This window comes from Cydia strobilella, chromosome 10 (genome assembly GCF_947568885.1).
Source record: "Cydia strobilella chromosome 10, ilCydStro3.1, whole genome shotgun sequence".
NCBI lineage: Eukaryota > Metazoa > Arthropoda > Insecta > Lepidoptera > Tortricidae > Cydia > Cydia strobilella.
This window is the reverse complement of record NC_086050.1, coordinates 3,196,566-3,223,681: the sequence shown is the minus strand read 5'-3', so window position 1 is coordinate 3,223,681 and position 27,116 is coordinate 3,196,566. Positions and strand designations below refer to the sequence as shown.

The 27,116-nt window shown below is 33.8% G+C and overlaps 1 protein-coding gene across 1 annotated transcript in view; it reads left to right on the top strand.

Moving 5' to 3' along the window:
* LOC134744530 (protein TANC2) overlaps positions 1–27,116 on the top strand; it is a 208,158-nt gene that overhangs the window by 31,797 nt on the left and 149,245 nt on the right. The gene's annotated exons all lie outside the window — the stretch shown is intronic.

The window sequence follows — 27,116 nt, the reverse complement described above, 5'->3', positions numbered from 1 at the left end:
TATTGCATGCACTAACATTAACTTTTACTAACCAATGGAAGACCTTATTTGCTTGTAATAAGGTGTATATGGTCAATTCACGATGATGTTACAGTCAGCAACATATATAAACAGTTTTATAAACTTTATTCTTCGGTGATAAGGTTCTAAATCCAAATGTTTATGTTTATTACTGACTGTATTGTAAAGGAGTGGACTTATGTGGCCACCTTAGTTGCGCAAAGTTTCTATGTTAGTAAAATGTTTAGTGGAAAACCATGTACAGATTAGGTTTAGGATGCCGCTGATGTTTTATTTCTCGCAGTGGCATTCTAATAAATAGTTATTCCAAAGAATAAATGAAATCAGCATTTGATATGTCTTCTAGACTTTAAAATCATCTATTACCTGAATATGCACAAAAAGGCCTCAGAAAGCCCACGTGTCCAACTGTCCACCAGTAAGCTACATTGCTAGATTCAATTTTACTTTATTTGCACAACCCATGCTTATTTAATATTGTTTCTATTGTTATCTTAATACCGTTATAACAATTCAATTTATTTTGCAATACGCATTTGCTTTCCTTTGGATTAATTGACTTACAAAATAAGTTCAATGGTTTACTAAATTAATCCTTTCCCGCGAAAACACATGTTACTCAAGATGCTAATGAATACCAAAGTCCTAAATTGCAATCGGATCAATAAATAAGGGTTCCCACAAAGCAATCTGAGTGTAACAACTCCATTCCCATGGAGATGTTATCAAGGCATGCCATTCAGCGGGCAGCCTAATTAACTCGCTACAATTAAATCTTGTTGACTGTGATTTAATGGCAGAGAAGTTCGATCGGACGTAGGTAGTAGCGAAATGGGAGTTTGGCAATAGTTGCCAGTTCAGAATTCTGTTTTTTCTGCAAGCAGACTTCATTGTATTTCGTTGTTCCGATCAGTAATTTAGGGGGTTTTATTTTGATAATTGAGTATATAGAAGCAAAGTTTATAGATAGAACACTTTTTATTGCATACTTCAGTATAGAAAATACAGATTTAGGAAAATAATTGGATGTTGCTGACTTCGCTTCCATGTCATACAATTTGTCTATCGGCTTGATACGTCAAAAATTTGCTAAAGACACGGCATGGATCGGGTATGTCGTATCTTTAGCAAATTTTTGATGATTCTTTTATCTTAAAGTTCGAATCAGGCCGTATACATAGTTACGATCTCGTTTTTAAATGTGTCGAATTCGATGGAATTAGTGAATGTATTATTTCGTCAGATATTATTAGCATTACATAACCATCTTCATCAAGCAAACAACGCATTTAACAAGTCCTTAAAACTTTCTCTTAAGGTTAAGTTTTAACTACTAAGGAATTTTGATATTTTGATACTTATAAAGTTAATTTTGATATTTCCGACTATAACAAAAATAACTCCCTAGTTAAGGGTTTTCAGACGTACCACACATATCGAAACTCTTTGAACACAAGGTCGTGTATGACATAAATTTCAAACACGCTTAAGTTTGTTTGGACGTGTTAGAGATTTTAGAAAGTTGCGTTGATGCGCAAATTACCCATGCAATTTTACCTCGTAAAGTGCGTCAATTAGACTCAATCGATAATGTCTTAATTAATACAGCTGTAAAAAATATACATTTCTCTTCGTTAGTACAATTATTTAAACTAAAATTAGTTGCATCGTTAGTTTTGTCTGTGATTGGTGAAAATTTTTATTTAATTGAGCTATTTATTGTGTTTATTAAAAAATATACCTATAGTTAAAATGTTAAACGTAAACATCTTCTTTGTGCTATGCTAATACACAATAGTTTACACCAAGTTGGCACTTGGCGCCTCTCTTCTATTGCTAATGACATAAATTTTAAAACAACATTTACTCACAGACCTGTCATTTTTATGCTTATGCATTTACTAGAGCAGTTGACGAGTGGAAATTTAAACCATCAATATAATACCACAAAAGTAATAAGAAATAACAAGTATATTTTGGAGTAAGTCCGTAAATAAAAGCGTATCAGTACTCAGAGTTGCATACACAAAAGCGAGTACAACGGCGCATACCAGATCGTAACACAACTCTCGGCGACAGGATTAAAAACAAAATCGCATCATGCTTAATTCATGGGTCATTCAATTCCCAATATGGATCTCGAAAGTCCGAAAATGCGGTCCTCAGCTTGTGCCAAAAATGGACACAATCCAAGCCGATCCAATTTCTAACCATGAGAATATTCTGAGGCTCTTTTTTGGTAAACCAATTGCATTGGCTGCCTGGAAATAAAATGCTTAGTGAATGATAATAAAAGTACTTGCGGGTGCAGTTTTTAATTTGAACGCATCGGCAACGTTCGGTATATCAGTAGTAGGTCTTTATCTTAAGGTTAAATTGACTAAAGCTAAATGTTTTCTTGACATCAACAGATTTTTAGCCATTAAATAATGAAAGGGCATTTATTTTTATGCGTAGGTGAGTACATTGGCATCTTCCTAAATTTCCTCATGTCAAATTCAGATTCAGATTTTTTTATTTATAAACATACATTTATAAAGTTTACACGTCAATATCTTATAACTAAGAAGCAAGTTCATATAATTTATGAATAAGTGTTGCATATTTATTTACATGTTTACCAGAACCAACAGTAAGTAGGCATAAAATATGGCACCTAATTTATAAGTGGGTGCGCCGATCCCTTTGCAGAAACTTGTTAGTACTGTAGCATGCTAAGTCGATGAGCATGCTTTTAAGCTTTTTGGAAAATATGGCATCGCTAGGCGAGTTTTTAATGTCCTTAGGGACACGGTTGTATAGGTTAGAGCCGACATCGTCGAGCATCGCGCGGGCCTTTGCCAGTCTTCGGCGAGGTGGTACTAGAAGGTGTTGTTTGCGTGATAGCCTTTTATTTTTGTCGCCATAAGTTTTATAATTGTGTAGGTTAGACCGAACATATTTACAGGCAGTTAAGGTAAAGACACAGGGCAAAGTCAGGACTCGATGTCTTGCTTATAGCTTACGTATATGTAACACGTAAGTTTATGAAATTTGTTACCAAAATAACCTGTTGTTACGATCATTAACTCTAAGCAGTTTGTTATTCTTGTTTTACTAAAATCAAGATAAACACCAAACTCATTACATTACTCGATTTAAAGCTTGAAGTTAGTACAGGTTGCATTTGTCACACATTTTTGCTGCACTTATCAGAACGAAGCCATCTAAGGTCGACTTTTGATCATGTCATGTCAGTTTGCTTTACGTGCACAGTAAAGTGAAACACAGTAGGTAACTTAATCCTTAAAGTTTGACCTGAATTACTTAATGTGTAGTAATAGTTTTATCATAGAATAAATTTTAAACGCGTGTTACCCGCAAGAAAGATGACGATGATATTTCAAATGAGGTGAATAATTACCATAGTAGGTATATATTTGCTGCTCACTTGATAACAACTCAATCAGTAGAAAATACTTTCAACAGCCGAAGCTTTCCTGGGACAAATTTCTTTTAAACCGCACAGTGCGTGGTCATTGAGATTCCAATGTGTGAGGATGAACGCCCTGCCAACGGCGAGCGGTGCGGTGGTAGAAATCAGTGGACATCGTATAAATTAAGAGTATTGGACGTTCTAAGCTCTCCAGTAAGCTCAGTATGGCTTGAGTTAGATAACGATAAATATAATTAATATATCCTTAAGAAGACAGAAAACACTCATGAGTCAGGAACAAATATTTATGCTCATTACAGACACGCCAAACAGTTTTTCTAAGCACAACCTGATTTGCTGTGTATCCAGTTGCATTTCTCTCAACCTGATACCCATCACCGCTTCCCCATTGTGCTCTGAATGATGCCTATTATAGATACTGCTGTATAACAACACTGTTCAAGTCCACTACAGCCCACCATTAATATTAATAACAATTGGTTATTACATAAACTGTGTCATTGTTATCACTTGCCAAGCCACCAGTGATTGAAGTTTCAAGAGGTCTAGTATAAGCGTGTTCTATATTACGCATATTTCTTACGGATCTTAAGATAACTTTACATTGGTGCCCGAGAACTTTACCTCTGCCATGATTGTGCAATGAATGGGAATATACGAAGTGACCACCTGGCGTTTGCGTCATGGTAATTGTTGGAGTGATTGATACAGCTATTAGTTGGTGTCTGAATATTTTAAACTCGAACACGAGGTTACCTTTAAAGTTGACTGGCGAGAATTCATAATTATGTTGTGAAGTCATGTCATGGAATATGAACTAGAGTCTGCGTATTGACATTATTGACAGCGCGGGCGAGTCAGGTTCTTTTACTAACCAGTCTAAAATAGTGCTAAGATTTATAAAACTAGAAAAGCAATAAAACATGTCACTTTTTAAATTTTGTCATTATTGTGAAATCATATTTCGTTTCTGTTAATTGTGTTATGCGATTAAATCGCATGCTCTTGGATGCAGTTGAAGTAACACATCTCGTTGTTAAGTATGTAGCTATAAAAAGATATACATAGGCATATAGGTAAATGGTTATCTGGAGGCACAGTCAATAATATGCAGAAACTATAATTGAAGTAAAAATATAAGTGTAAGTAAAATTCCTGACACTACCTAAAGTATTTTTATTTAAATTAATAGTAATGATTATTTTAACAATAACTATCAGTGGAATCCGACTAATGTCAGTAAGTACACAATAAACTTCAATTTAGATGACCACATGCAAGTGACAGGCAGTTTCGATATGCATTAACACATTTATAGTAAATAAACCACCACAAAACTGTTGATATCTAACTCTAATGTTCGGCAAACTTCAAACAATTTAAGCGACCAAATACATTATGACATCTGATAATCGAAACCACATGGATCATAAAATATAAGCACAATTTCTCTGAATTCGAGTGCACTAATAATAACGATATTGCTGAAACTGGAATGCGGATGCATTCATAATGAAATAATTTAAGCTAGGACAGTACCCTCGTATTTCTTATAGTCCTAGACTTTACTCAGTTAAAAAAGATTTGGAAATGTTAAAAAATGAATGTAAAAATAATTTAGCTCAGCTATTAACTGATTAAAATTTATTCTAAAATGTCCTGAACCTTTTGCAAATCGTTTGACACCAGAGGTAAAATCACTAACACAACCTACAATTCATGTAAATACAGCTTGTTTTTTGTTCGTACCGGTAGCACATTAAAGATCAAACTGCAAGATGAACCAAAAAACTATTTCGCGGTATTTAGTCATATATTTTTTACTGCTGTTTTTGCGAATTAAGTACTAATTTATCTAGCTGTTTAGGTAAGTGTTATCATCCTTCTATATTTATGCTCCTATATACGAGTATAACGTTCAATGCATATCAAGATATTCAAGAAAACCCTCTTTTTGGTCCCACAGAGACAAATGACCACACAATAGTTCACAATAAGAGAGCAGACATTAACTACTTGTTCTTCCCACTGTTTGCTATTGTATGGAAATGGCGTGTTAGATCTTTCACTCTTGTCCTTCGTGATGTTTCTTTTCAACACTTTCATTGAATTGTTCTATTTCTTTTTTTTCTTGTTCTCATGAGATTATATCAGAAATTAACGTGTTATGTTAGTAGAAATAAAGAAAGTAATATTTTATATTTTAATTTTATGTATGTATGTATGTAATGAATGTAAACACTTTATTTTATCATGGTTTAACTTAACTAACATAGCGGTTTCACTCACGTGTTTTTAGTCACTCGCGCGACATGTTTCGGAGAGCCTAGGTCTCCATTTTCAAGCACTAACAGTGCCTGAGTGAGTAGCGGTCACGACGGATGGGCGTCACGTACTGTACACGTTTAAATTCGTTTATCATGGTTATTTATCAATCATTAAGAGATCGATTTAAAGAAATAAACATCTTAACAGCAGCATCTCAATATATTTACGAGTGTATTGTCTATGCTCTTAAGCACATAGATTCCTTTAAGAAAATGAATAGTACTAGACACAATCATAAAATTGCAATGCACAAGTTTCGTGTGCGTAAAATTTATAAATCTTTTCCGGGACAATGTATATTATTCTATAACAAATTGCCCAAAGAGGTGTTTAATTTGTCAATGAAAGCTTTAAAACAATATTTAAAAACCTCCTTAATGAAAAAAGGATACTACAGAGTCGAAAACTATCTTAACGATAAAACTGCTTGGCCTAAATTGAATCAAAACAAGAACGACTGCATGAAGCTTAATAATTAATTATTTTTATATAAATTAGACCTTTAAATAACTGTTTAATGTAACTACCTAAAACTTCTTTTTTTGTCTGTTTTGGAAATTATTGTAAATTTATTATATACCTATTATTGTTAGAATTTGATTATTGTGCTTATAATTTTGTTTTTGACGATGCAAAATGCTGATTCAGCCAACAAGTAGGTATGTATAATTTTTATGTAACTACCATTAGGTAATCGCACTTTATGCGTATGCATGCTTTATTTCTAGTTTAGTATTAATTTCGTGTAAGATAATATGTAGATTTTTGACGATGCAAAAGTGATCCAACAGATCCTACTTGAATAAATTGATTTTTATCTTTTATCTTTTATCTTTTATCTTTATTTATTTCATTACTTTAAATGTCAAAGCCGTAAAAAAGCCTCTGGTTTTCTTCAGATCTTTAAAAGTCGTTTTTCTACTTTTAGAGCCGTGATTACATACTGTTTTTTTTTTCTTACACGCTTGTCAAAAGATGTAAGATGCGTTATCTACGGCGAAAAACCGTCAAAATGCGAATATTGTATACGTTTGCGCTAGACAGAGTGGCGACAGAAGCGTGGTCGACAAATATTATAATTTCTAAACTAATAAAATATCTATTCTAATTTACAAGGTTCCACTAAATATTCCGCCAGTAGGATGCCCTGTAGGCCGACACCTGATAATATTTGTTTTACAATTCAAATCAAAGTAACAATTACATGAAATCATGGCACCAACGCTTAAAGCATTACGTCATTGCAATCAGTCCTGTGAGAATTACGTCAGCTTCGCATTTATTTTCTTAGTAAAGTTGATCCGATTTAGGGTAAAGTGTCTAGTTGTCAACTTTCAGCTATAGGCAACCATCCATTAAAATGTGTCTGCACTAATGTTTAGTAGCTTGTGATCGATCGTTGGACAAATTTTTTGCTCGGAATACGTTTTTCTTATGTGTAAACCTACTATAGGTATCGTGACTTACCCAGACAATTGTTATCTGGAAAGACATTGAAAATTGTTACCATCCGATATAAAGTGAAGTGAGGGAACTATGTAAAAGCAACAATCGTTCTTACCGCGAACTTTGAAATATAAATATTGGAAACTTTTACTCTCAACCATGTCCTCGGTGGGAATTAGATCAGCATATAGAATTAGATTTGTGTTGGCTGACTATGGCCCCATAATTTTATGAAATATAAGACAAGTAGCCACATAATAGGAAGCTTTACCTTAGACCGGAATGTAATTTATTAACAGACACTCGATATAGATCTGGATCGGTTGCATGCATTCATTTCGCTACTGTTCGTCTCGACATTATGGGGTTTTTATTCAAATCGGTCTATGAATACATTTTATCATTTGTTAGGAAATCGTTATTCTGATCATTATGAAGATTTACTGCGAGCTTTTAAAGAATATAATCCAGTAAATCACAATTATAGTAATCGTAGAAACTGAATATGACTTCATCATAATAAATATGTAAGACATTGGTCTAATTGATATTCTAATGAATGACTGGAAACATATTTGAGTATGCGGACTTTGAAAGTTGTTTTTCTTATCTTCAAATGATTTGAATAAATTTTGCGGTAAGCAAATTAGTCCTTACAGAATAATTTTTTTTTTACTAAAACGTTCTTATTACAATTTTTTTAAATATAGATTAGGGATATACTTATTTTTAATTTGTGATGTTACACTTTTAACCGAGTAGGTGTATATTGTGTCCAATAATAACATGTATTCAAAATAAAACGAAGGCATTAAGCTCACACAGCAGATCATAATATAAATGACGTAGGCAGAACAAGTCAAGTAAGACTTCGGTAGTTGTGCACGAATTATTTTAAAGTAGTCTTAATCTTAAGTACCTTTTTTTTTTTTTTTTTTTTTTTATACCACGTCGGTGGCAATCAAGCATACGGCCCGCCTGATGGTAAGCAGTTACCGTAGCCTATGGACGCCTGCAACACAGGAGATATTACACGCGCGTTGCCGACCCTAACACTCCTCTCCCTCGTTGAGCTCTGGCAACCTTACTTACCGGCAGGAACACAACACTATGAGTAGGGTCTAGTGTTATTTGGCTGCGGTTTTCTGTAAGGTGGAGGTACTTCCCCAGTTGGGCTCTGCTCTAGATCTGGAATGACATCCGCTGTCCTGTGCCCTACCACACAAAGCGAGATGTCATTCACAGTGCCCATACCTCTCTTTTGGACGTAGTTTAAGGACATATCCGGGTCCGGACGCAGTTTAAGGACATACCCGGGTCCTGTTTAAGGACATACCCGGGTCCAGTTTAAGGACATACCCGGGACCTAATTATAAACATATTATAAACCAAAAATAAATCATAACCATTTCAATACTGTTCATGTCTATTTTAAATCATAGCATTTAGTTCGCAATGGGACAGTAGTCAGAACAAATTTATCGCTCAATTTAAGATTAAAAGTTCATTCATAAGGTTATCGTGGTCACGAGTTTACTGGTTCCTGGTTTAGTTATATCTATGTCGATTTAGAACGAAATCTTGACTAGTCTAGACAAGACAAGACGTTTTAGCTTTATTTTGTACCTAATTATTTTCTAGGTCTTTATCCTCCTTTTGACCATTCTCTTGTGAACTCAATATTTATCAATGTTTACAGTAAATTTTCTACTAATTGTCGTTTTTGTCAAGTCCATATATTCATTCCGTGTCTCCGTTTATATGTTTATCTTTATATCATATACCTCTTTATATTATTTGTATTCGTATATCGCCGCCTAGTAAGTTGTTCAAGCTATGCTTAATTTAGGACTAGGTTAAGTAATCTATGTATGTATATGAGACCTCTTATAGGGATAAGCTCGCCTTTGTAAATGTAACACCTTATTATGTACATGACAATGCAATATTGAATAAATGACTAAATGACTACCTAAATTTATATGAATTTCATGTTAACAATTTTTTTGTACAATAAAGTGATTTACTACTACTACTACTGTATCCAAATATTGCCTTGCTTTAAATTTGTCCTATTTTAAGTTTAGCGTATATAATGATCATTTCATAATATTCTCAAGTATACTTATGCAGGTGAAATAATAAAGGTTATTATTTTTTCACTTATTATCGACTGCCCAAGCTCTGTTATCAAAATTACAAGTCTCAAAACCTGTCATTATAGACTAATATCATTACGTACACTTAAGGGCTTACACGTGATTGCGCTATGCAAAACATAATGATTTTGTGAATCAAACACCGTTATAATCACGCAATCACTAGTTGAAGTTAATGCTCGAATGTTTTGCTTGGTTAAGGTGTTCCATAAACGCTGATTAGAGATGATTAGTGTCGGCAACAGCTCGTGAATGGTTAAGTGCATTAGTTATTCCAAACATGGAACTTAAAATGTAGTAAAGCTTCGAAACTTGCATTTAACCAGTAAACTTGATTCCCTAGTAAATTTACCTACACTTCGTGGACTTCCTGATTTTAGTTTTTTTTTTTCTTAAATTATTTACTTATGTCCAAAACTCTCTCTTAAATGGCTAAATGTGATGAATGATCGAAATCATAAATCATGTGATTTTTTTGGTTTAAATTATGATACAACTTATTTGCTTTTAGTGGGTTAGTAGATGTCAATTTATCATGATCACTGCCTTGCTCTAAAATGTTCTTTTTTTGGGTCATAAATTGATATTTTAGTAACTATCTAGCAATTATAATAGTTTTATCTTTCTCTGATTTGTAACTTAACTATAAAATATAAGCACTTAGAAAGTTTACTGTTTAAATGACCTAATTCATATGATCTGTGTCAGCTAGTATTTATTGGAATGTGCTGATCCTACACACATGCCAATGTGTGGTCCAGTGGCGTTGTAAGTTGTAAATAAATAGTTTCGCGTGGCTATTCTACTTAGGTATTTAGCTTACTCTTACATATTAAGATGTGTCTAGGATTATTACTTCAAATTTCGCTTTGTCATTTGTAAATAATTTGGAGAAAGAAGGCCATTAGACCCCTGGAATTAAAATGCAACATTAATAATTTTCATTAAGTCTTGGTAACCGTCCGAGAAAAACATTATTTTGCAACTACTTATACATTATATTTCCCAACACTCCCAACCAACTTAGTTTCCTCATGTAATCTTGGCAATTCACTTATCATATTTGAATACAAAGTTTCATTTGACCTGTAATGAAAAGCTATTAATTTTATCAACTCTGTTCTCAATAGAATTGTATACTACATTGAAACATTCGACTGATAATTAAATATAACCAATCAATTAACCCAGAAATTATGGCACGTGTACTAAAGTAATTTCCTGCAATAATTCATTAATAACACTATTACCGTTCTAAGACCGTATGTTCTATTAGACGCCTAGCTTTTATAAGCCCTTTTGGCTTATATTAGTTCCTATCGAACGGCTTAAATTGCGAACTCACGTATTGGTCGTTAAATTTAATATTTATATTAATAAGTTGTGAATGAAATATTATCGGAAACTGGGCCATTGAGTAAAGCAATAGATGAATGGGTCTTATCATGCTAACCTTACACCTCTACTATGTCCGCGTTTTTAGTTGATTAGATACACATAGCAAATACCAATCTATATTTTTACTTGCACTGCACAAGGTTTTTTAGATAGATTTTTTAAAGTATATTTTCAATGATATCAATGTTTTATTAAATACTTATCCATGTTTAACAGTTCAACTTAACTAATACAAGAATCCAAGAATCTGGTATTGAAAACTAGAATACCTTTAACACTAAATCTAAGCTTAGGAATTCAGATCATAGTACCGTTGAACTACTACAAAACGATAACTAAAACGTCTTCGATATGGATATTAAAAGTAGATTTATATGTTTTATTGCATGACCAGCGAAGTGAGGAATTTGACAAATAGATGTTAATAACTTAAAGGTAGCACTTTATAAATCAATATATATATTAATTGTTTACACTTTACGGGCTTCAAGCACATTCAATTCGCATTAATCATCTTTCAGCATTAATAATAACCCTATCTTTAAATTTCACTATTTCTTTCTTCGTTCATTTCAATTGCGTCACCATTAACATTTTAAATTGCCTTCAACATTTCAACGTCTGAAGCTATGAATCGGTAAGAGCCTTTAGTGAAAATTGATCAACACTTGGCCCTAAGGTCTCCATTGTGCTGTTGAGCTGTCTGCATTATACCATCCAAAAGGTGTAACCATTACTAGCTTTACACCATCGTCCACACAGTCAACTATCTATTCATATACCTTATTACAATGGCTTAAGGTTTACTGGTGGTCAATTAAAGGTGTGAGTACTTAATTCCTTGTTCGCCGAAGTATTCCATTGGCATCCAACAATGGGGAGAGTATTGAAGCCATTTCACAGTTACCCGAACCGTTTCGAATCAGACATCATACGTGCGTTCAAATCTTGATGGCTTTATGAAACGCCATTGGAAGAGAATGTGGCGGAAAGTACATATCTGAAGTTTATGACTAAGAATAAAACTCGCAGAAAGTGATAGAAATATCAATCACAAAATACACACAGGTTGTAACAAAAATATTTCCCATGTATGTATGTATTAAAAAGAGTTGTTCTTTGCACTTCCTTAAATAACTGTGTTTAAATAATGGTCTCAACTTAATAGGTATGGTAGGTCAATATAAACGAAGTACATTTCCATAAATTATTGTTCTCGAAGAAAGAAAATAAATGTTCATAAATATTTACTGTCTTTACTTTAAAAACAGCAGTGTTTTGGTTCCCAAATGCGGAAAATACAAAATCCTTCAGCGATATATGTACATACAAAGAAATACTTACATTGTTTGCAGAAATCGCGAAGCGTCGGTTGACGTAACTGGTGACCAAGAGCTGGCGGCTTCCTCTCACAACGTATCAGCATTACGATACAGCGAGGAAATGCCGCCAGCATCCTTGGTACAATGCCTCAAGGGCCTATGTTATTAATTTCGTTTAGTAGTACCACTGTATATATCTTGTATGTAAATAAATTATTCATATTTAGGATAAAGTGGATAAACACTGATTTTCGGAGATTGAATACTAAAATTTGCCAATAATCAAGTCACAAAATTAACGAAAGCTAAAACTGCGTTCTTCTCAAAACAAGCCCATATCAGATCAGATAACTTGAGCATAAATCACATAATCATACATGTACGTAATGAGCACAAAGCTTAGTTACAAAGCGGCAAAAATATATGTAATCTCGATAAGTTTGAGCAAACCGCAATTTTCTCCACCATAGTAATCAACAACTTAAGTTATAAGCCATAATATGGAGCAGGAGATTCTGCGGTCTGATTGGTCAAGCCCTTCGGACATCCGTTCCCAATCAAATTATGTTTTAGCCCGGAGATTTTAATAAAGATTGGGAGGTCTTTAACCATATACGTGTATTAATAAAAAGATTAGGTTTTGTTTTGTATGATAATTTGTCAGAAATAGTTGATAAACATCCAATCAAAATTTGGTATTCAAAGCTTTTTATCTACTCTACGAACAAACGCGCAACGTATTACTTGTGTTTGCTTTGGCGTAGTTGACATTACCTACATGACACAAACTAGACTGGGATAATAAATATATATTTTCAGGCAACTAGTAGGCCATAGATAAATACCTCCTACCTTAATTAAAACTATAAAAAATATGGCCTTAAAACTACGAGTATAACCCCGCATTATTGAGCAGCAATGAGCTAGACCTATTCAAATACTAGTACTTGCATTTGCTTTTAACTCTAATGTACATTAGAGATAAAAGCAAACACAAGTAGCGTGACTAGTTTTACCCGCACTATTAGTTTTCAAGAACTAGAAATATCTACTAGAAGTACCGTTCAATCATAACGAAATGCACCAGCCTTCTATTTTTGCTAATGTAAACTGATGAATGTTCAGGAACAACTTTATTAATAATACTTTATCAGCCAAAACTAGCCTTTATTTCTTGGCCATTAAGGTTATAGCAAGTGAATAATGCAATGTAAAGCTAGCTTCCATTTCGCTAGCGTTTGTTCAATGATTAACACCTTAAGTGGTCCATTTGATCAGTGCCATTGATTGAACAACAATCGCATGTTATACATGCAAACGACAGGCGCTAGCGTTTTTAAAAGGGTATTCTCCTACTAGTGAAATGGGGCATTTTCTATGAATAGGGACCTTATTGTCGATGGCGCTTACGCCGCACAGCGTCGCGCGGCATTGTATTTATATCAGAGCATCGTTATTAATGGCACAAGCGCCATCTATAATAAGGTCCATTTTTATAGAAAATACCACAAATCAGTTTCTTTTTTTTTAGAACTGTAAAACGATTTGCCAACCGACATTGGCAAATTCACCCCGTGCAAAATTGCGGGGAGTAAAAGCCAGATAGGATAAAAAAAAAAAAAAAAAAAAACGATTTGCCAATATGAAATTTATATGAAACATTACACAATGACTTCACGGTCAACTCACCTACTTTTTATATTTCTATCCACTTTATTTACACCGCAATTTGACCCAACGTATAGGCAGTGGAGTGATAGATTTTTTGTTATTTTTAGGGTTCTGTACCCAAAGGGTAAAACCCTACTACTAAGACTCCACTGTCCGTCTGTCTGTATCTCATGAACAGTGATAGCTAGACAGTTGAAATTTTCACAGATGATGTATTTCTGTTGCCGCTATAACAACAAATACTAAAAAGTACGGAACCCTCGATGGGCGAGTCCGCCTCGCACTTGTCCGATTTTTTTCATTGCGATAACAGTGTGTCATGATAAGGTAAATATTTTGATGTTTGTGTAATGATTCTTATTTTTCTGTTGCAGGTATAATATTTAAACTTCTGCGAGGACGAATCAGTGAGTCAAAACTCAATCCAGAAAAAAGTTTATTGGTCGGTTTGTGGTGATATAAACATACCTTAAAACATGCAATTATTCCTTGTCGCAGTAATAATTAAGCTGCCGCAGATATCATAATAAAAGAACATTCCTTTCTTGATTACGGGCTAAATATGGAACATAATGGACCTTCCGTGGTCCATATAAGTAGTCATTTAATACTCGTACTTTTAGTCGGCTTGCCACTTTAACTGTCAGCTTTGTGTCGGAAATACATACATGTAGTTTGTAAATATATGATTTGTTAGGGTATATATGACATATGTCAAATTATTTTGACAGTTTTTTAAAGAACCATAATCTTAATTAGGAAATTAATACAAGCGTTTTTTTTGCTTTGTCGGAAGGCCATCTCAAAAATTGGTAAAAAAATATAATTTCATAGCAATTTGACGTACTTACTTTGTCATTTCAAATCTGTGCAGAGTTAACTTAATCCGACTCTAATTTTATTGTTATTGTTGGACGTTACGTTCTTGTACATATGTGTTGTAAATTGAAAAAAAAAAAAAAACAACGCACGCTCATCGCTATTAACTTTATCCCTCCTATGTGAAACCCCGCAAGGTTAGAAGGGTCGATCCCAACTGACAGCGATTTAAGCATTTAATTGAAATTTTAATTGGAAACCGAGAAAGCTACAGCTCCATAGTGTAACAAGCTTAACTTAACCCGCTGTTTATTGGCTTAGAATTAATACACGGTTGTCGTTCAAGATGGCGGCATATCTAAATTTTTGACTTTCTTTTCCTAGCTTGCGTATTATGTATCTGTGACATTACCTGAGAACTTAAATAATGCCAAAATTGTATGACGCTATTGTAAAGTAATTAGAGCTAATTTTGAGTGGCTGTAAATAGCCGTGTTTATATAGTTGCGAAAAGTCAACGAATCGTGGGTTTATGTTCGCGAATATCGTTTGCGGAAGGCAAATGTTACTTTAAACTCAATGTTTGTTAACATCTCGAAACGTTAAGCAAACATCGTGGAACAGTAGCAAAACAATAAAGTTTCGATTTACATCGTATACATGTGCAAATTTTGTCGCCTATACAAAAACATGACAAAGAAACCTGTTGGTAATATTTTTGTGATGTAAATTATTTAGTTGCAAAATGTCAACAATCAAAAAAAATCAAATTAGTTTAGAGCAAAGATAGATATAACTCCGTAATAGATGGATACAGTCTAAGAAAAAAACGTGCCTCGAAAATCACGAAAATTTGATTCTCGATCTGATGGCGCCACTAGTTTTGGCCTACACTCGTATAGAGGGCGTTGACTGTTTCGTTTGTTATTTATAATTTTAACGCATACCAGTGAAAGAACATGGGTCAAAATCATATAAAAATAATTAATGCAAATAAAAAATCATTTATCCATATTTAAATACATTTTATCGTATTTTTATAAATATTTATTTTTAGTTTTAAAGTGTGTCGACAGATGGCAGTGAATTTACTGGGGTTACAAAATTTACTATGACAGTACCGCTCTAGTATAAGTTACTCTATGGTTTAGAGATACTTATTGTTTTCTAGTCACAATTACTTAGCTTGAATCCAGTCTGCTCTCGAGATCCAAGGAGATACCTACTGTTTAATGAGCCTAGAAAAGTCTAAAAGAGATATCTTGCCGCCTCAGACCTCTTGCAAAGCATATAGAAATGTGGAGACGTGACACAGCACAACTTCAACCTCACATCAAAAACTACTTTTAGGCAAACAAACAACATGAAGTTGACAAAGGCTCCAAGCCTCTGTCAATAGACAGTCATTCGTGTTTGTCGTGTTTTTGGGTACGTATTATATTGTGTTCGAGCCACGGTCGACGGGTCCGTGCCTAACCTACCCGTACTTATTGCCCATCGTGGGAAAGTAGCGTGTCACATTATTTTATTAGGCGTAAAGAGCAGATGCAATTGGCACGTCAGGGAAAGTGCGGTCAAGTTTATAAACTTGATATTAGCCCAATTCTGTATGTCTCTGTTTAGGTGTTTAGCCCAATGGTTGACTGGTATAGAATGCCTTAAGGCGTTAAGTCCGCCATTTGTACTCTTTATTCGTTAAATTGTGCAATAAAGTTTAAATAGATAGTTTAGTTTATTTATCTTATGTATACAATTTTCACACAGTTAAAATATACATACATTTCAGCTTGTACTACTTATCGTATAATGATCGTTTTTTTGTAATAATAATAAGAAACAGAATCGAATATCAGAATATAAAATAATATTATAATTTAAATTAGTAGTTGACAAAACAATGCAAATAGAAATAAATTATGGAGTGAAGATAAATACATAATAATACATATAGAGAGTAAAAAAGCTACATATATTATTTGAATGGAAGGGCAGAAGCATAAAATATTTACCGGTTTGGTTGCATTAACCCCTAAATTATCTTTTATTTTCCAAAATGCTGTAAAAACTGATAAAAGTGATAACTAGAAACGCAATCATGACGTCATAGTTGTAGACACAATAGAACAGAACACGTCCGAAATGCAAATCTAAAAACAAAACAGACGCGAAACAGTGGGCGCCTGCGTTTTGGCGACACTCAACAAGTGGGGCTGTTTCAATGGCAGTTTCGTAAGCGTAGACACGCCGGCGTATAACCTCCTTACTTCCAAAACGACTTTATCTCGTAGTTAATTCTTGGCGCTTACGACGTTTTAAGCACGTCAACTGCAAGTTTTCATTGATACGGGTGCGTAGGCGACCGGCCATTCATGAATTGGGCAACGAAAACCCACGCGGCTAACGGATAAGCCGCTGTAGTAAATTACACGGGATAATTAATGCAAATACGCGTTTTACTGTAAACCGACTATACGGGAAGCGGTTAATCAATATTGCACGAGAATTAATTGTTATTTTTAATGGTCATTATATGAATATTTTACACCCACGATACATTGTTGTATTGACCTATTTCTGAATTTAACCGCGACGAGACAGTATTTATAACTGAAAATAATTTATTGATACTCAATATATCAGGTTAAAAATATAAGATTAGAGCTAAGAATATTGTAATTCTTGTTCCCTATGAAAAATAAACAGTTTAAATTTTTTTTTTTTTTTTAGGTAACAAAAGGGAAGTTAGATATGCATTTTTGCAACAATATTTATACATTTTAATTAAAAAAATTAACCCGAAAATCAAATAAAAATCGGGCATATCATTAGGACAAATTCATATATATTTAAGAAATTAAAATTATGTTTCCGTTTGGCAACCCTACAGATAAAGAATCCTAAAAAGTAGAGTGGCACTATTTTTACTAAGAATTGATTATTTCTAGACTACTTTGTATAATTGCTCGTTTCATTTCATCATATAAAAATTAAAATTAATTAAATTTCATTAAATAAAACCAAAAGTAAGCTTTAATAAGAGGATAAGCGCTTTCATTCGACAAGTGACAGCAACGCAATAATATGTGTATCGAATTGACAGATAAGACCAGTTTTACACAATTTATGTCGCCCATAATTTGACCAGTGGTACAAATAAATTGACAGTTGGCTATCGCAGATCGTATTAATTGGATCCACGATCTAAAACTTGTTTATTTTTTGTCAATTTCTTAGTAGCTGCGTTTAAACTCAATAATTTATCTGATAGATAAACGATAACTTTAAATATTTAATGCCTATTACTTTAAATAACGACAAGTTTTTATTAGATGTTATTTTTCTCATAATGTGTTATCTTTGCATATTTAGTATGAATCTTCTCAAATGATTTTTACGCCTAAGACCCTAATCTGTTGAACAAAAGCCATTGTTTCTTTTATGCGAGCGCGTGGCCATTGTGTCTGAGCGCGTGCATATACATACGGATAGTTTACATTACAAAGGCATTTTCAAAGGAGTGGGCAACCTCTAGCTAATCAATGATTTCGGTTGTATTTAAGTCACTCTAAGTTTCAATAGGAGTTATTTATTTAATTTTACATCATTTTCTCCATGCAGTGTATCGTTCGCATCTTAATTAATGTATGTTTATAATACGTCCAACCGTTAAAATTTTATTTTTCTCTATTTTATATTATTGACGTTGACAACGTTGAGATATTGTTTCCAAATACGCCTTCTTAGAGTTAGCATCATTAATTAACAATTTATAAATGCTACCTACAACATGTGGTCTAATCTGACACGTGAAAGGTTCTTCATTACTTCAAACATTAAATCTTAACGACATTTTTCAAAGCCTTGCTCAATCGCTGGTCAACTCTGTCCAGTAAAACCCCGATTACAGTTTAGTGCGTAGGAGTGGCGCCACAGGCGGTTATGATCACTATCGTTTACTTAATTTACTCTTTATTATGAACCTTCTTGCTACGATTTAAGGTCTAACAATAGTCATGTGTGTGTAAGCGCAGCGACGACAATATAATGCATTTAAATGTTGACTTTAACGTGAGTGTAATGTTTAGTATTTGCTGATTACCCACTGATTCTTAATGTGCCTTGGTATGTTAAACCGGTAAAAGGGCGGAGTATTTTTAGGGTTCCGTACCCAAAGGGTAAAAACGGCATCCTATTACTAAGACTCCGCTGTCCGTCTGTCCGTCCGTCTGTCCGTCTGTCCATCTGTCCGTCTGTCCGTCCGTCTGTCCGTCTGTCCATCTGTCCGTCTGTCCGTCTGTCTGTCTGTCCGTCTGTCCGTCTGTCCGTCTGTCTGTCTGTCTGTCACCAGGCTGTATCTCATAAACCGTGATAGCTAGACAGTTGAAATTTTCACAGATGATGTATTTCTGTTGCCGCTATAACAACAAATACTAAAAACAGAATAATATAAATATTTAAATGGGGCTCCCATACAACAAACGTGATTTTTTTGCTGTTTTTTTCCGTAATGGTACGGAACCTTTCGTGCGCGAGTCCGACTCGCACTTGGCCGGTTTTTTTTCTGTCTTGTAAGCCGAACTGAGTAGGTACTTTATTTATTAGGTTAGCTGGACCTAAAACAATTTTTGTTCATTGATCTTTAAATTTCTAATTCGTATGTACTTAAATTCCCCTTTAATAATGAAGAAACGTATTTGATATCAGCTGGGTTGCAAGCAATAATAATTATACAGTCGGTCCTCTAAAGCTTAATCTATCCCTTTCAATTGAACTCATCTCGCTTATTGGCGACCAGAACCCTTTAAACAGAATCGACCGTAATATGATATATGTTTGTCAAGGCACGATTTGTCAATAAATCGTGTAGACTCCGAAAAAAGAATAGAAAATTGAGTCGCCACTGAGAATATGCGGGCATTATGTAGGTATTAACAGTAAACTTATATCTCATACTGCCGCATCCATCCATGTGAATGCAACATTTGATTTTTTGGCACGTATTTGATGTGATTTGATATTTTGCCAAGTATTAACTATGTATTAGTTCCTCTTTATTTATTTTCTTCTTCTCCGGCTCGAAGGACTAGAAAAAATGAGAAAATAATTTGTGCTATTCTAACCCCAATAAATGAGTTTGGCTTACCGGTTGCAGAGGCCTCTGCTGGTGGCTGTCTCTGTGCTGTATTCTTCTTAATATTGGGAAACATTTTTAATAAGGTTCTTAACTTAATATTATTTATATTCGTGCTGTTACTTTTGCTAGTTGAATAACACTAAAGACTTGGCCTTTTTATGTTTTTTGACACCTTTTTTGTGTCACCGGCCAGTAGTCGCGCTACTTGACATGAGTTAGCATAGCAAGCAAAGTTTGAATACTAAACAGACTGTATCTTAAGTTATCCTCAAAGTAGCTGCAATTTCAACAATACCAGGGGAAATCAGTAATTTTAAATACTATAAAAACCGCAGCAGCTTTTCCTTTTTACAATGCTTTTACGTTCGACATCCACAAACCAATATTAGTAAATGCTCATTTTTATCGCTTAAGAAAGCGAATGAAACCGCGGGATTAAATTTATAGCTTCTGATTTGCGGAACAAAAAGAAATATAACTTTGTAGTGGTATCATAAATTCAGTTTATGCTTAGCAGTAACTCCTAATATGGTGCATCTGTTTGATTCGATACAACTTTCGATTTTGATTGATGGTAAAAGATAATTTTATGCGCTGCACACTCTAGTACTTTAAGGGCAATATTAACCTTTATATCTACTTAAAACTACATATAAATTATACCAAACTACAGTTAGTGACTAGGCGCTCAGGAAAATGTAGGGGCCGTATTTTTTTAGTTCGAGCTCGCAAATGCGCGCTGTTGCGAACTTGCTAATAGTTAATAAGTTCCCAAAAATCGACGTTGTCACAACACTCCTCTGTCACAACCAGAGATGGGCAAAATGTAATCGACTAACGATTAACGATTAAGATTACAAGAATTAATTGCGACTGACGATTGAAAACGACGATTGATCAATCTTAGTTGTATAGAGTGCAACTAATTTAGTTGCAACTAAATTAGTTGCCGAGTTTGGCTTACCGGTTGCAGAGGCCTCTGCTGGTGGCTGTCTCTGTGCTGTATTCTTCTTAATATTGGGAAACATTTTTAATAAGGTTCTTAACTTAATATTATTTATATTCGTGCTGTTACTTTTGCTAGTTGAATAACACTAAAGACTTGGCCTTTTTATGTTTTTTGACACCTTTTTTGTGTCACTGGCCAGTAGCCGCGCTACTTCACACATGAGTTAGCATAGCAAGCAAAGTTTGAATACTAAACAGACTGTATCTTAAGTTATCCTCAAAGTAGCTGCAATTTCAACAATACCAGGGGAAATCAGTAATTTTAAATACTATAAAAATCGCAGCAGCTTTTCCTTTTTACAATGCTTTTACGTTCGACATCCACAAACCAATATTAGTAAATGCTCATTTTTATCGCTTAAGAAAGCGAATGAAACCGCGGGATTAAATTTATAGCTTCTGATTTGCGGAACAAAAAGAAATATAACTTTGTAGTGGTATCATAAATTCAGTTTATGCTTAGCAGTAACTCCTAATATGGTGCATCTGTTTGATTCGATACAACTTTCGATTTTGATTGATGGTAAAAGATAATTTTATGCGCTGCACACTCTAGTACTTTAAGGGCAATATTAACCTTTATATCTACTTAAAACTACATATAAATTATACCAAACTACAGTTAGTGACTAGGCGCTCAGGAAAATGTAGGGGCCGTATTTTTTTAGTTCGAGCTCGCAAATGCGCGCTGCTGCGAACTTGCTAATAGTTAATAAGTTCCCAAAAATCGACGTTGTCACAACACTCCTCTGTCACAACCAGAGATGGGCAAAATGTAATCGACTAACGATTAACGATTAAGATTACAAGAATTAATTGCGACTGACGATTGAAAACGACGATTGATCAATCTTAGTTGTATAGAGTGCAACTAATTTAGTTGCAACTAAATTAGTTGCCGATTGATTTCGGACAACTAAATTTTGTAATCGACTAATTAGTTAGACTATTTTCTCGCGACTAATGTTAGAAGCAAATTGAATAGAATACCTCTGTATGGCTATGTTGACAGACTGATTAGGACATCTTAACGGATGTTTAAAAATAAAATAGTCATGTATTACTTACGATATTTTGACCGTTTCTAAGGAGTGAGATCTGTTCTCACTATTATTTTGCTACTAAAGTAGTGCATCTCTCTGAAATTGGATTAAATTTCTCTTATCTAAGGGTAAATAAGAACTGGGTACTTTGTGCATTAGTAAAATAACACTTAAAAAAACACAATTATATAAATCAAACTTTGCATATTAAATATAAAAGCAACCATGATATGTATTTAGTTAAACTATATGAGGTTAGTCTTGCAATCGTAAAAATAATAATTAAAAGCAAAAATTATCAACAAATCAACGTTGTTTATACAATAACATGTTCATATGTGATAAGATAAAACATTAAAAAACACAGTTATAATAAACCAAACTTTGTAGGTATATGAAACATTCAAAGCAAAAACTATCAAAAAAATCAACGCTGTTTATACAGTAAGATGTTTATATGTGATAAGATAAAACATTAAAAAACACAGTTATAATAAATCAAACTTTGTATATGAAACATTCAAAGCAAAAAGTATCAAAAAATCAACGCTGTTTATACAGTAACATGTTTATATGTGATAAGATTTTAAAAATACAGTTATAATATGGTCAATGCTGACTTATTTCTTTCTTCAGAAACACTAAATTGATCTGAGGAATTTGAAGAGCTCCCACTAGAATCCTCATCGTCACTGATGGAACTCATTTTAAAACAGTTTTATACACAAGTTTTTTGTCGCGAAAGGGTTTGAACGTTGCATTCGGTTCGAGTGAAGTTTAGTGACTAATTAGAAATTATTGCATTTTCAACTAAAACTTAACTAGTAAACAACTGATAAGACGGATGAGTAAAGTAGCTGTCTCGCTCTTTCATACATTGTTCTCTTTCTATTTTTTTACCTGCACTCCTTTTTCTTAACCCCATATAAGTAATAACCATCCAGTATTTATTTTTTATTATTTCAGTATTATATTTCCGTAATAAGTAATAAGCACCTAGAATCTAAAATGATTCATGACAACATGTTCAATACGAGTATGTAATATAATATGACCTAGAAACCTCAAACCATCTATGAGTATGAATTTATGAAGTATGAGCCTTACATCGAATAGCGGCTGATCGACCAATTCGCTACCGGTCCAATATATTGGCAATAGCGGTAATAAATAAAATATGTATGATGATTGATATAATTGAATGTAGAATGACGCAAGGAAAATGTACAATAGTTAACGCTGAGAATTCTTTACAAAGAGGTTTAAATATTTTTAATGACCACACGTTGATAACAAAATAGACCGCGTAGATAATAAACAACATGCAGATGTGTCATTCAATAGAACGTGTTATTTTTAGAAGATGCGTCGGCACTTGCACCAAAATGCAACAAACAACTTCCAGGTAAGTAGGATTATCCCATTGTTTTGTCACCGCGTGACACTAAAAAGAGTTTTACTATTGTCAGACAGCAAAATATTGATAGTTTCTATGTCTAAGATTTACTCAGTATCGTATAATTCAAAGTATTAATAATGCACCAACCTACTTTATTGTTTGCGATTTGTAAACAATGCAGTTTTACGCTATTTGTCGTTATTACCAATATATCGTTATAATAATATTATGGCATTATTTGCATTGTCATTCAAGCATTTCAAATTAAACGTGTATACATAATTTTAGCTCAATCGGATGAAGATACCTGCTTCAAAATAAGTCGCAAAATTCTACCCAAACTAACATAGTTATAACATACGAGTACCTCCGTATGTTACATACATACGTACTTGTAGTTACATATTGCAAGATAAAAAATGCAAAAACGGGCGACTACGTAGTTTTAATATAGATTTAATCGTGAAATTTAGTCGATTGAAACTAAAACTAATTTAGTTGTTAGTCGAACATTCTCACAACTAATTTAATCGCAACTAAATTAATCGCGATTAAAAAATGACGATTGATATTTTTAATCGATTGATTAGTTAACTAAAAAATTAATCGATTAATGCCCATCTCTGGTCACAACTCACCTTTTTTTAAGATATAGGAGACAAACGAGAAGACGTATACCGTCGCCCATGGACACCTGACAAATTGTATTGAACATCAGAAGCGTTGCAAGTGCATTGCCGGTATTTAAGATAGGAGTATGCGCTTTTCTTGAAGGTTTGATGGTGGCACAGTTTCTGGAGAAACGCACAGTTGATGACTGCTAAGCATCGAAATGGTGAAGATAGAAATGCTGTTGCATAAGTAGAACGATGGCGGAAATAATCGGCAGGGATTACTTAATCCGAGCAACATCTCTAAGCAATCCTCGTTATACATGCAATAGTCTCGTAAGTCCCCGTGTACTTGTTCAAGTACAAATTAAATTCGAGTTTTGAACTCGTATAGAAATAAAAGAAAGTTCCAAATTCAATAGCGCAAAATTGCCCTGGGTCTTACGAGGATATAGAAAATGCAGGGCGAGACTTCATATGTATTTTCAAGTATATTCATCTGGCCGAGTTCGTCCCGTTTATTTGAATGTTACCCAATATTAATTATAGGTTATTGACATTGTAACCTATCCGTCATTTCCTCTATGCACTTGAAACTAAAAACTTGAACTCATTACTAATAAACCAAATGATCATTAAGCTTTCAAACCGTTCTAATGACCATAATATTAAGGTCTAAATTTGAAAAACATGCAATGCTACAAGGCGACTTTTAATGATCTTGAGTTAAATAACTATTGACATTTAAACCGGTAGTGGAGAAACCGGATCGTGTGATAAGCTTTAATTCTGACCGTTTCGTCACACCTTAATACGATTTTCTGTGACTATTGTGACTGCATTGTAAGTAAAGTGGGTCAGCTTTTAAGCTGAACTTGACTTTATTTTTTTAGCCTTGTTCAAAAAATTCGGTGCATTTATATCAGTAAGAGAAATCGGTGTGGTTAAGCCATTTTAGGAGCTTATATCGTTGTAAATTTGCATTATAATCGGGTGTAGACATAACAGAATGCGCTTTTACAAATTTACATAATTATAAATTACAAAAATAATGTCCTTATTCTCTCCTTTGTTTTACTTTACTGCGTAATACAAGCTAAGGTGTTTTAAAATCATACGTAAATTATATTACATAGGTACCCATTCCTTTAATGAATAAAGCTTGACATAAGAACATAAAGAAACTTTATCTCGGTAAAAAACTATATTATGGAACTTTTGTTGTATTCATATGCTTTATTATATAATATCATATAAAGGCTTGTGATAAAATGAAATCCCCTACTGCCCGAAGAATAATTGAAACAATTACTACAATTACGGTACAACTTACATATCGTAATATTCATAATGAGCTAACATTACGATATAAAAAGCTATTTAAAAATAGTTCTAGTCTCTAGGTGTTTAGGTTTCCAACTTTTTTATTATTATTACTCATACAGCCTAAAATTCCAAAAACCATACATAGCCGTTTATTGCTTAAACTTAATGTTCACAGCTCGAATTACTAAAATTCCAACTAAGTTAAAGTTTATAGTAGAAAAAAACACAAGCCAGGCCCCCTCAGCACGTGTTGGAAGCGGAAGGAAGCATTAAATTAGACTGATGTCAATGAGCCATATGTTTGATATGCTCAGAGAAAGAACAGCTTAAGTTCACAGGCGTCCGTATATGTTTATTGATACTTTTCGATTATGGGGATTTTTATGCAGGCCATATGATCTTGGCATTGTGGAACTTTAAGGGCTTTATTTCAATGGTTAATACTTAGAGGGAGTCTCTTAAACTGTTTCCAAATGGACTTGTAATTAACTGCAACTTGAAGTGTTGACAGTGACCATGTGCGAACAGCGGTTGCTAATTTTTCGAACGTTTCTTTTGAAATGCCTGTTTAAACAAGGAACCTTTGAGTTTAAGTACACCTAAAACGATTTTTTTTTGTTTACTACAGCTAAGCAATATTTAACATGCATATCGGAATCGTATAAGAGTTTATTAGCATTAGCCTAGCACTGCACCGGTTGACAAACTATTTTGTACTCATTTACTTTTATTTCCTTTGTTTTATATGTACTTGCTTTGTGCAATAAAGTGTGTCTACTACTATTTTAAGTGTCAACACATTTCGTCATATTTATGACTACTCATAGATAAATTGTAGTGTAACATGCAGCTAATATTTAGTTACAAACATAGAACTAGCAGTCGTAACCTAACCTAACATTACGTTGCGTTATTCCATGCCCTATAAGGCAGGTGTCAGCCCTCTGTAAGGTTTCATAACCCTGACATAAGTCAACATAAAAACATGGCTACCCTTATACGATTTTTTATCTTATCTACATTATAGATTAGTACAAGTAATGAATATAATGATAGACCACGCACCCTAAGATGCGTGGTCGATTGAAATCTTCCTTATAACCAAGTAATTTGAACTTTATGTATATAAGAAGATGGTTGAGTTTGACTTGTGGGTTGGCGTGCACAAATCAAGGCATGCACTCATATCTAGGCAACAGCTAATGTGAAGAACGAACAAAGGGAAGTTCTATTAAAATGGCTAACAGTTACACCGTGTTAATAAAATAACGAGCGATAACTTTCTATAGAAATATGGTGCTCGCCATTGTCTTGTCTGAGTTCAATGTAAGTAAGTAGTTAGGAAAATGTCTTGTTTAAATATAATTTTCTTTACGTAATTATTGTATTGACAAATTTGACAGGCTTTTGAATGAAATTGACATGTAAATAAATGAAACATGAACAATAAAATTGCCATATTACTGTTTAGAAAGCCACATTGCAATTGACTAAATAATATCATTCACATGTGGGGCATTTTCTATGAAAAGGGACCTTATTGTCGATGGCGCTTACGCCGCACAGCGTCGCGCCATTGTATTTATATCGGAGCATCGTTAATAATGGCGTAAGCGGCATCGACAATAAGTTCCCTTTTTATAAAAAATACCACATATAATGTTAATGTCAGTTAACGTTCGAATTGAACTGTCGTTGTTAGTTTCGTGCTTCCCCTTCGAGACCTTAGTCACCTTAGTGCAAAAATGTACACGGCCCTCAATACATTGTGTAGGGCAGCCATATTAACCGTTTTATCACACTGTGCGAGCGCACTTGAATGGAATATTAGCTACATTGTACCATAGCTCCGCTTCGTGAGCTTCGCCCGTGTGAAATAGGAAGTTTGCGAACTTGTTCTGTGGTAATTTTGCGCCGTGATATGGAGCTAATTGTGTTTTAGTAATTTTAAATTTTAATAATTAATGTGGGATTTTTCAACATGGCAAAAGGGAC